This window comes from Eubalaena glacialis, chromosome 1 (assembly GCF_028564815.1).
Source record: "Eubalaena glacialis isolate mEubGla1 chromosome 1, mEubGla1.1.hap2.+ XY, whole genome shotgun sequence".
NCBI classification, from domain to species: domain Eukaryota; kingdom Metazoa; phylum Chordata; class Mammalia; order Artiodactyla; family Balaenidae; genus Eubalaena; species Eubalaena glacialis.
In genome coordinates this window covers 159549505-159562411 of record NC_083716.1, presented here as the reverse complement: position 1 = coordinate 159562411, position 12907 = coordinate 159549505, and the positions used below count along the sequence as shown (strand labels likewise).

General features: G+C 35.0%; 1 long non-coding RNA gene across 1 annotated transcript in view; it reads right to left on the bottom strand.

The window, feature by feature from the left end:
* LOC133097806 (uncharacterized) overlaps window positions 1-12907 on the bottom strand; it is a 258034-nt gene that overhangs the window by 204553 nt on the left and 40574 nt on the right. The window contains exon 2 of the long non-coding RNA XR_009702065.1: window positions 73-200. This is a non-coding gene — a long non-coding RNA (uncharacterized LOC133097806). The remainder of the gene's footprint in view (window positions 1-72; window positions 201-12907) is intronic.

Here is a 12907-nt window from a genome sequence, read left to right as displayed (position 1 = left end):
AATGAAAGAAAGGAACTAGTTCGGATAAAGTCATGAATTGAGAATATTAATAAAAGCATCAACTTTACTCACCTTTTAAATGTAAAGACTTATATGGAAATGGATAATCCTGTTCAGGTTGGTGTTTAATAAACACATATTTTAAGGCAAATGTTCCACAGAGATTGTTACTTTGTTCTCCAAAATATAATCTTTAATTCCTAAAAACAAACCAAAAAAGCAATCACATTGTCTATAATTTGTTTGAGAATAGTGAGAACTATTTCTTTGAACCCTTCTTTTTCTTTGGGGAACTCCTCTATTCTTTTTGTAATGTGTATTTGCATTAACTTTCATTTATGTTTTTCCTTTTTTTAAAAAAAATATTTGCCACCTCATTGACCTAGCTTTGATGTAGTATAGCAATATACCTTATTGTGCATCCACTTCAAGGATGGATCAAGACATGGAATGAATTCAGTTTATGTTAACAACTATGTCCATTATGTATCCTATTTTCAACTTTTTAGCACAAACCTATGCCAATAAATAATGCAATTTTGAAATTGAAGTTTCTTGTTTCTACCAAGTGTGCAACTTTGAATATAAGTTTTCTAAGAAGTCTGAGGTCAACTTCAGCCATCTCACAAATATTCTTTGCAGATAAGCTTACTGATTTTGCTAAGACAACATTAAACTTTTTCAAAGTACGAAAAAGTTGTACTTTGTGAAATTCTACTTACCATAGCCTAATGAAATTGTGATGTTCTACTTATCATAGCCTAACGTCCAAATTTCTTGGTCCTATCAAAATTTTCATCAAAACTGTTGATGTAGCTAACTCAGTGGTATTTTTTAATCTCTGTTTTCATCAGCTACAGTAGAAAAAGCCCAAAATAATTATTTTCTTTGTTAATTTCTCCTATAATTTCTAAACCATAGCTTAAACATTCTAAGCAATAATGTTTGAGTTATAATTACAAATGTGAATGCTTATTCCTGTTGGAAAACATAATTCTTACTGTATCCAATAGGCTTAAAAAAAAAACACATGCCATTGTGAAAAGCTTTTAATTTGGGGGCAATTTTATGATCCAAAACATTTCAGAAATAAACCTTTGACATTTTGACATGTTAATACCATTTTTAAGTTAAAAAATTTCTTTACTTTTTAAATTTTAAATTTTAATTTGCCTTGTTCTTGGTTTGCTACCTAGTTCTCTTTATGGTTTGTTTTATAAAGATGATTTAAATTATACTCTTTCAGCACAGATAGGTTTTGTTTGCATATGATGCATGAAGGAACATTCTTCACATCCACAGAAAAAAATATACACTATAATATTTTTCTTAAATGAGCAGTTCTCTCACTCTTTCATCCCCCTCACTTTTTGATGGAAATATGTATCTAGAATAGGCATCAAGAATATTTTATTTCCTATTTAACACTAGATTAAGAAAAAAACCATGAGTATAATGATAAAATACAACTGAAACTTAGTGTCAGGGAGGGGTGGAGTTTGTAGCAAACTAGACTCAATATGTTCCATCTAAAGGGGGAAGTCACAGCCTATTGTTGCAGCAGGAACTGAGATGTATTGTTGCCAGATCTCTCACTTTAAAAGAAGCTGGAATTCGGGGTTTCTAATAAACCTCCTAATTTTTACATGTTGGCAACTGAATTAAAACTTAAGACCTATGACTCAAGGGGAGAAAAAAGAAAATTGATGAGACAAGTGGGATGAAATATACAAAATATGATGAGATAAAAATAAATTAGTCAAGAAAGAATTGCAAAGACATAAAAAATGCAATTCAAAAATTTGAATAACTATTTGGATGCAGTAAAGAACAGTAATGTCATCCAGAAAATCTAAGCTGTGACCAAAATGATTTTGAAAATTTCTCCTGGCATGCAGAATAAAAAGAAAAGTGAAGACCATGACTAGTAAAAAAGATGATCGATATGCAGAATAAAGATTAAAGATTTAAACTAACAGTTATGATCTCTGAATTTGGAACAACAAACAATATAACGGAAAAGAAATTATAATCAAAGACAAAACTGAAGACAATTTCCAATTTGACAGATCACTTAGGTATCATGTTAGATTATTTTCTAAAAATGTCACCAAATATCCATCCACTTCAAATCTACACACTTTACCACTCCTCTCATCAATAGGTGGATTCCATTTCTCCATCCTTAAATCTGAGATGTCCCTGTAACTTACTTTGACCAACAGAATGTGGTATAACACAATATGCCAGGCCTCAGGAGGCCTTGTGTGCTTCTATTCTCTTTCCTGATACACCATCATCACCATGTGAAAAAGCCCAAGCTAGCCTACTGAAGAATGTACATCAGAGGAAAATCATCCTACCGGAGGCCAACCCTCAGTGAACCTGCTAGGTGATCTCCATCACCTGAGCAATTCTAAAGAAGAACAGCCAAGCCTAACTCCTATCATCAGAACTACCCAGCTGACCCATAGATGTCCAAGGAATAATTAAATGCTTACTGTTTTAAGTCTCTAAACAACAGAGTGGTTTGTTAATGCAGCAATAGCCCACTGATACAGGTTGTACCACATAGACCAAGCGCAATGAATAGAAATATATTTACACCTAGATAAAAGCATAAACTATGTAAAGAAAAGTATTCGATAAGCAACCAGATGGTAGAAGAGGATGAGCATGAAGAAAGAAGAGGAGAAGGAATGAGAAGAGTGGAGAGGAGAAAATATGCTATAATAGTCATAAAATTAGATGGCCTTCTATTTCTCTTCTGAAAAACTAAATGCAGAAACAAATTCAAGATAAAATGTGCAAAGTTAGAAGAAAACATATGCTACAAGACTATTATACTCAACCAAGTTTGTATATTCAGATGACAGAAAAATAGTTTACATATGCAAGGATACAGGAATTATACTTTCCATCTGAGAGGGGGGAAACTTACTGAAGATGTACTTTTGAGGTGATAAATTACAAATAATGCCATTAATAGTTTTTAAATGCTACTATTTTTTAAAGACTACAATTTTACCAATTTAAAATGTCCCTTCATGTTCCCTCAAAGTAAGAAAATAAATAACATTATTTTTATTAAACAATTACTTCTGTGCCAAGTACTATGCTTGTACTTTACATACAGAATCTAAGGCTTAAAACATTCCTGAAAATTAAAATTAAATCCTAATTTAATAAGAACATTAATAATGGAAAAGTCATGGCATAAAATAATTGTTAATCAGCATTGACAATGGCTTAAAAGTGATTTATCAAATAATAATTGTAATTTTGGGGCCCAAATGTAACATCAATGCTAAAAACTGCTACTCAAGGAGAAGATGTCATAATGTTCTGAATCCAAAAGTCTATAGTGTATATTAAAAATACCGGGAAAATAAAGTGTAGAAGGAATAATGATATGCTAGGTTCCTCATCTTGTGGATTTCTCCTTAATTTGATAGAGAAATATTTACTTTAAAATTCATGATCAATTAAAAACATAATATATATTTTTTATAGTTACTGGATAACTAGCAAAGAAAAAAATCCATATAGCAAAAAATCAGAAAACAAAATGACAATCAAATATAAACAAAACACAAGAAAACAGATGGCAAAAGTAAAACTAAGCATATCACATGTTAGTAAACATGGATGGTTTACACTCCTCCATAAAAATGAAAGATTTTCTAATTGCTTTAACAATATTTAATCCAGAGCTGGGATATATCTGAAAAATTAGACAGAAATTTTGAACATGAAAGCAAATGGGAGAAGATTTATTAGACAAATATTACTATAAATACAGTCACAATATTAAGTTCACGGTGAATACTTTTTTTTTTCTTTTTGAGGCGAATACTTTTATATGTATAATATAAAAAGATAACATAAAAAATAACCCATAAAGTCATAAACATTTACACAGAACATGTCAAAATATCTAAATATATGAAGGAAAAACTAGAACTATAAGAAAAATTGCGAGCAGCATAATTTTATAAGAAATAATGCCTCTTATGCCTGGAAAACTATCATGGGGATTTACGTTCTGTTGAAAGTAAAGCAGTTTTGGAGAAGGTATTTCAAAAAAGTCCAGAGAAAGAATGAGAGTTGTTTTCTGAGGGTTGAAAACTAATTATTGGAGGAGTTTATGGGCAAAGTACTCTTATATGTTTATAGAAGGCCTTGTTAAAAGACAAGGATAGATTCTAAACTACTAGAAGTGGTTTAATAAAGAAGGAAATGTAAACTGGGATGGCTGTTGTTTCAACTCATCTAACTAGGAGATTCTAGAGCTGAAAGAGGAAGAAGGCTGGTAGGTCTCAAAACCCTACTCAGCAAATAACCAACTCCCAGATTATTATCCATCTATTTGATTCTGGATAGGAAAGCAACAGCAGCAGCCAAGAGTGATGAGTAACATCGGGACAGTGGCATAACTGAGCCTAAGTGGGGAGCCATAAGTAAGGAATCCTGATTGCCTGGCTGGCCTCTGGACAACCCCACCCCTTGGCTATTAGAAGCAGCTGCCCTAATAAGAGTAGGACTGAAGTATAAAAGACTTCCGGTGACAAGCTTGGGTGTTGGGAGAGACCTGGAGAGTGGAGGTGGATGGAGGAGCAAGGAATGATCTTGAGGTGCTCACCCTCATACACATCTAGAAAGTTTTTTAAGAACACAAAAATAAATAAATAAAATAAAATTATTTTTAAAAATTAAAAAATAAAAAAACAGCTTTATAAAAAGAACACAAAGCAAGACTTGGACTTTTGCTCTTTTTTCCCTCCTTCCCCAAAGCAATATTACCACCCAACATACTAGTGAAGCCAGAGAACAATGCAGGGGGTGGGAAGCCACATTATAAATAGAATGACTTACACAGGGAAATTAACTAATGGAATGAACAGAACAGATATTCAAAATGGGATATTGGAAACATGGTATAAGAACAAGCAGTTCTGGACAGAATCCTACTGGAGATATTAGGATGAAATAAATGTATCATTACTGAAATAGAGACCTCAATGGATGGGTTGAATAAAAGAATATAAAACACTGGAAAATCAGTTATAAGCTGGGCAGATAAGTTGAAGAACTCTCCCAGAATGTATCAACAAGGAATAAAATAATGATATATATGTATATATAAATTATGAATTCAAAAACTTGAAAAAATAATAAGCCAGAATTTCCCAGAATTAAAGAAAGATATATCAGACCTCTGGCTGAATAAATGCGAAAAAGTGTGCCAAAAGGGTAAATAAGAAAAAAAAATAATTTAAAGTAAAAAAATTTAAAACCTCAACTAAGCATATTATAGTGAGATTTGACACATAAAACTAAGAGAATATGCTGGAAGTTTCTGGAGAGAAAAAGAGAATCACCTAAAAATGAACACGAATCTGACTGTTAGACTTTTTAACAGCAACGCTGGACACATGAAGACTATGGAGTAATATCTTTCTGATAAGTCCAAATGAAATTATTTAAATTACTTTTTCATTTTATTTTATTTTTTCAGTACTCCAGCCATCTCCACCACTCCTTCCACTTGGCAACTATTGCAATAGCCTACCTACTGCATGCACTATGTCACAACCCATTAATGTATGCCTTACATGGCAGTGTAAATGGTATTCTCAATCCTCAATTAGAGCATGTTACCTTCTAATTAAAATGCATCACCTTGGGGAAAACGTCTAAAATCCCAACATGGCTTAAGGCACTGTCTGGTCTAGTCAAGCACCTCTGAACGCTGCCTGATATGAGACTCCCCAGGGAGGTTTGTACCACTGCATGGGCCCTGCTTACGTAGTTCTCCTTGAAGGGCCTGGGGCTGCCCCCAGCTCCCCAAGTGACTCTGAAGGCAGACAGTTCAGAAACCCTGATCTTGCCCTCGTGGCCTCTCCAGCCCCACCCCTTCCTTGTGCCCCTTCAGTGCTCCTGCTGCACACCTCTCCTTCTGTGCCTTGAACATGTCATGCTCCTCCTTGCTCCAGGCTTTGCACAGGCTGTGCCTCCATCCTGGGACACTCCCATACCCTTTCATCAGGGTCACTCCTGCTCTGCCTTCAGATCTAGCTCACGCCTCACTTGCTCAGGGCACCCTCTTCCCATCTTCCTAAGTCTCTCTCATATGTCTTAGAGACTTACAGCAAGTGATATATCTCCTTAACAGCACTTAAGACATTGGTTACAGCTTAATTATTTGTATGAGTCTTTCATAAAACTCTCTTCTTCTCATTGTGAGCTCCATGGGATTAAGGAATGTGTCATTTTTCTTATTTAGTATTGCATAGTTTTCAACTAATGCAGTGCTGCCTAACAGTTGTTGAATGAACGAGTGAATTAATCAATGACAACTACAAACCTAAAACCAGTAAACATCTTAAATTCCCATATGCCTTGGTTGCAAGTCATATACAAATTTATTATATTTTGTGCATATATGATTGTAAAGGTGTGGTAAATCTAGTGGGTAGATGAGCTAATGAATGATATGAGGCTATATTTTGAGTAGCACAAATATCATTTCAATGTTACTGAAAAATTATACAATTATTTTTCCCATGTTTGTTAAAAAAACATATAAACTTTTTCCTTTTCCAGAGAAAAATCATGATTGCAAACCTAATGATCTGTGAACTCAAAGCTAGAAACATATCTATAATAGAAAATATTTCCATGTTTTTGAGACCCTTTCTTAATTTTTTTCTACCATGATTTTTCTAAAATTGCTTTGATACAAAATGTCATTTCAAGATCATTTTAAAAAGAAGAGTAAAGAATGTTAATTCATTTGTAAAATAAGAATTAAGTGAACAATCTATGCATGAAGTGTCTTCAAGGGCGATAAGTAAGAAATAAAGAATACAGGTTGTCAAAATGAATCATTAACTTCTCCAAATCCAGGAAATTCAAGTTTAACAAAAAATCCACAATTTAATCACCATCGCACTTTGAAAAATAAAGGCAACAGACAGCCTATTTGAATGGCATCTGTCTTAGATTGCAAACATCATCAGGAAAATCATGAGGGTAATCAGTAAAGGACCGACTTGAGCAACCAAGAGAAGTATAATATTTAGTGGATCACATTTTATCAAAGAAAATTGAGAATAGTTGATCCATAATACGTGACACTCAGACCCTGAAATACCACTGACTCTTCCAGGTATGAAGAAAGTACTTCTCAGAAAATCCTCATCATACATGGAACTAGCATTTTTCTTGTAAAAGCAGAAAACCTGTGCTGTGAAGAGCTAAACATCATGGAGGCAAAGGGCTCACAGTAATCTATATGTGTATTTACCCATATATAAAATTGTGCTATGCTTGTTTTTTTATTTGATTTTTAATGAAAATGAATAATTTTATATATTCATTACTATGCAGTTTTTTTCACTTAACTTTTTTCTAATTATTAATGTATATTCATGTAATTTTAACACAAATAGGACAGTATAAAGTATTTTATTTTTTGGTCTAAGCAGTCTTCTCTTTTTTACTCATGTCCCTTTTTCTCTCCTCCTCTTCTTCTCCACCCTGGGCTGCCATACATGGTGGTACAAATTGCTAACTGCAAACATCAGATCACACTGAGATCTATACATTAGTTACCTATTGCTACATAACAATATTACCACAAACTTGGCAACTAAACAATCCAAGTTTATCATCTCACAGTTCCTGTGGGTCAGGAGTCATGGTGTGACTTAGTTGGACCCTCTGCTTAGGGTCTCACAAGCCTGCAATCTAGGTGTCATCCAGGGCTGCAGCATCATCTGGAGGCTCGACTGGGGAATTATCTGCTTCCCTGATTGCATAGGTGTTGGCAGCATTCAGTTCCTTAGGGCTGTAGGTCTGAGAGCTTCAGTTTTTTTTGTGGCTGTTGGCCAGAGACCATCTTCAGCACCTCACCTGTGGTATTTGTCACATGGGGTTCTGCAACATGGCTACTTGCTTCCTCACAGTCAATGAGGGTAAAAGAGATTCCAGAAAGAAGGGAACTACAACCTTAAGTAACATAATCACATACATTTAATCACCTTTGCTGTATTACATTATATTGTAGAAGCAAATCACAGATTCCTCCTACACATAAGAAGAGGAAATTGAAGAAGGACATGAACACTAGAAAGCAAGAAACATGGAGGGCACTTAAAACTCTGTCCACCACAGTTTATATAAATGATACCCCTCGAATTACACAGTGCATAACCTATGTGGCCATATGCAGCTGTCCTTTTCATCAGTATCAGTATCCCTTCACTGCCACCAAGTAACTCATGGTAAGAACCTGATGTGTATCTTTCCCTACTTTTCCCTTGCTTACATAATAATGTATACATATGTAAGAGAAATTTTTGTTAAGGCTTGTTTTACGAATAGAGGTTATATTATGCGGTCTCTTCTCTATTGCTTTTCTCACTTAGTAATATTTCACAGGAAACATTCCAAGTCAACTGATACAGCTCTACTATATTTTTCTAATGGCTATACAATATTCCAAAATGTGGATATATAATAATTTATCTAATCTTTCCATTGCTGAAAAATTACTCAGTTGTTTTATTTTTTCCTCCCCTCACGTGAACATACAAATATATTTATTGCATGTACATATATATAACATATATTCATATATATCTACCTATAAGAATATATGTTCTTATAGATGGCTTCTCTCTTCCTGGGAGATGGAGTCTCAGAACTGGGTTGCTGAATTAAAGGGTATGTGTATTATATTTTAATAGATGGGGCCAGGTTCCTTCCAAATTGGCTTTAACAATCAACACTGTCATAAGCAAGGCATGAAAATACCTTCTCTTAACATCCTCCATAACAATAAGCATCTTAACTCTTTTAAAAATTATTACCAGTCTGATAGATGCAAAGCATAGTTCATGTTACTTTAATTTGCATTGTCCAGGATACTCTGAGTTGGAAAATCTTGTAAATGTTCTTTCATTTATTGAAGACATATGTACTGAATGCCTACTATATTCCTACGCACTGCTCTACAACAGGGAATACAGCACATCATATACATGAGATATATATAGATATATATATCTATATATATATATATATATAGATATATATATAGTCAGCATGAAATTTTGCTCAAATGAGGGTAACATATACTCATAATTATAATAAGTTGTTAATGGAGGTTATAGTACTATAGAAAACATTCAGCAACTTTTAGAAGTTCATATAAGGAAGATAATCATTATTCATATTTTGTGATGAAAACAAACTTTCTTACCTCCAACATTTTAAAAAGTTTTAGGTGGAGTTAGAGGTTGTCAGCCTATTTGAATCTAGTAATGTTTAAAAGTCTAGTAGACATAAATTACATTTCAGTGGTGGGAATGGGGATGGGGCAATATTCCCTTATATAGAGAGGTAATATTCCAAGTCATGGAATTAAGTTAGTGGGAATAGGTGCCAGAATTGTAAACAAACAAACAGAAAAGGTATGAAGGAATGTGTGTGTGATGGGAGTTGGGGGGAACACAGGAGTACCTCTTAAGGATCTTGAATACAAACTTTGTGGAATGTTTAAAACAATGGGTGTAAGAAGAAGAGCATGCAGAATAAGCTGAATGACAAAGAGACAAAGGGACTTGGGCAACCAACAAATTGGAAAATGGCATCACTATCAAGATCAGAAGTGAATGGTGGTCTCGGTCTAAGATGGTGAAGAGCTCCTACTCCAAATACAGGAGAACAGGAATCAGGGCCTCAGCAGACCCTGAATCTGCCAGCACCTTGATCTTGGACTTCCAGCTTCCAGAACTGTGAGAAATAAATATTTTTCCTTAAAGCCACCCAGTCTATGATAATTTGTTATAGCAGCCCGAACAGACTAAGACAGGTTAGCCAATACATAAGAATAACAATAATCACTTCTCCAGCATCTTCTATGGGCAACGGTGTAGGATCCTTTCACTGAGAGAGGGGTCCTAGAGGAAAGCGCCCTTGAGCCTTGACACTTCTTAAATCCTGCCTTTTGCAACATTACTATGTTTTTTTCTTTGTCAAAAGTGTATTCAAATTAGGTTAATTAGTTAATATCACAAATAGTTAATTAATTCACTTAGAAACAAAAGTAACTTTTTAAAAAAAAGTCCGGATAACTTCCTGCTTTGTCTCATAGAAGAGAGTAATGTAAACAAGCCATTTTAGAGATGGCTATGAAAAGTTGGAGATGCCATGACTGCCTTTGCACATTATAGTGAAACTTAAAGCACTTTCCTTTCTATGCTCCCATATGGAATTGTCAAGTTAAATACTATATGGTGATAAAATATTCCAAGCAATTAAAAACAAATAAGACCGGTGTCTCACATGAGACTTGGAAAGTGAATACTATGTTCTTGGAAGAAACATCCAAACTACACTGAGGACATAAAGATCGAAAGTACAGTTAGAAAGAAAGTAAACATTCATGAATAAAAACTAATTAATCATTTCTTGTCCTCAAAAAGGTCAAAGATCTACATTAAACGAGAGGGTATAAAACAAGCATGTGCTATGTATTGGACTTCATTCCTCCTGGTAAAGACTGGTGCAGTCTCAAACTTGATTTAAAATTTAGGAGTTGGGAATTCCCTGGTGGTCCAATGGTTAGGACTCGGCACTTTCACTGCCAGGACCCGGGTTCGATCCCTGGTTGAGGAACTAAGCTCCCACAAGCTGCACAGTGCAGCCAGAAAAAAAATTAAAATAAAATTTAGGGGCTTTGTTTTCAATCCCCAAAAGGTACTGGATGGAGGAAATAGAGGCAATAATATTTCTGTACCATGGCATTTTCTTTTTTGAGTGCAATAAGTAGAAATCACTTTGTTTCTAAATGAGTAAAGAGAAAAAAATTTACAAAACAATAATGTAAACATATTTATAGTGCTTTTTATTCTTTGTGAATTTGACAGACGTGACTAACTGCCTTCGTAAGGCAGGAAACCTCATATTTTTCTGAGTTCTTAAACATCTGTGATAACATCTTTTATACCTATTCACCTATGACATTTAAAAAAGGTATCACAGTGTTCTGATAGAGCCTGAAAAAAATGAACTTTTATGGAACCTATCTTAATTCGTGAGTTAATTTGATTCTGGGGACCAGCCATGTATTAATTCATTGAACACATAGCAAGTGCCTACTTTGTGCCACATATGTTCAAGGCATTCAGGGCTATAATGAGGTAAACACATTCACCAAATGGTAAAAATGAAAGTCTGAAAACACCATGTGCTGTGAGAATGTGGAACAGAGGAATTTACATGCACTGCTAGAAGAGACGTACACTGGCAAAAAGTTTAGAGCAGTCCATTCTCCTTATTCACAGACTCTGTTTGTGAATTTGCCTACTCACTAAAATTTATTTGTAGCCCCCAAGTCAATACTCACAGTGCTTTTGCAGTCATGTGTGGGCATGCACAGAACAGTGAAAACTGTGAGTTGTCCAATGCACACGTTCCCAGCTGACGTCAAACAGGGTAACACTCTGTCTTCTTGTTTCAGCTCCACTCACTGTAAACAAGTGTCCTTTTGCAGTCTATTTAATGCCATGTTTTTCACATTTTTGTGCCTCTTTTTGGTGATTTTGCTGTTTAACATGGCCCTTAAAGATAATGCTGAAGTGCTGTCTACTGTTCCTAAGTATTAATAGGCTGTGATAGGTCTTATGGAGAAAATGTGTGTGTTAGACAAGCTTGCTGTTGGCCATGAGTTAACTATTAATGAACCAACATTATATATTAAATAAGGTGTCTTTAAACAGAGACACATAAATTAGGGTTATGTATTGATTGGTTGATGAAAATGTGACCAGAGGCTCACAGGAACCTAACCCTGTATTTCCCCTAGGAGTAATGGCTCAGTATTCACTGATTCAGTGTTTGCAGTGACTTTACAGAACATAACCAACACAAATAAGAATCTGCTGTATTGCCTTATTCCTATGTACATTATCACTTCATTGGCAATGTCTTTTTCTACAAGAGAAGCAAAGCTGGTCATTTCCCTTAATTATAACAAAATATCACTCTCCAAAGAGACTGTGTGCTTCTTGCCTTACTTTCCTCAAAACCAGCCCCTCAAAGTCTGAAAATTCACAGACATTATGACACTTGTCCTTCATTCTTGAAGAAGAGGGAAGCACCTTTAACTTGAGATTAGACAAGAAAGAAGAATGAAAGGAACAAAGGGCTTCACAGACTAACAGGACTAACAGGTCCTGTGGCCTACTTCTGACCAGTGGAGAGATGCTCCTATTTCTATTCCTTGGCTTCCTTTTCTTCTGCACCTCATTGGAGCTCAAACTCCAAGTCCCCATAGCACTATTCTCCGTGATACCATTCCATGACTCTGACTTTCCACATTCAAAATTAAGGAGAGTGACTTGGAGGGAGAGGAGGTGAGATATTTTAATCACCAGATGGAACCTGAGCATAAAACAGAAAACCCATTGCCAAGTTGAAAATAATAACAGCAGCTAATACATATTGATTTTTCCTACGTGCCCAGTACTATGTTAAACATCTTATATGGACTACTTTATTTAATCCTCATATTAACTCCAAGAGGCAGACACTAACAGTATCCATATTTTAGAGGTGAGGAAAATGAGGTTAAGTGAATGTTCAAGGTCACATAACTAGGAAGTGGTAGGACTTGGATTCGAATCTGGTCAGTCTAGTTTCAGAGCGTTCTCTTACACCACTCCCGTTTGCTTCCTCTCACAGGATTATAAATTTCCTCGTCAAACCTAAGACTTGAAACTCCCTTAACAGAAATACTCATCTGAGGCCTAGTGCAGCAGAGCTGAGCAAAGCAAAAAAGAACAGAACTTAGCTACTTTCCTGCTTCTTCTCATCACATCGGTATGGACTGTTTTTT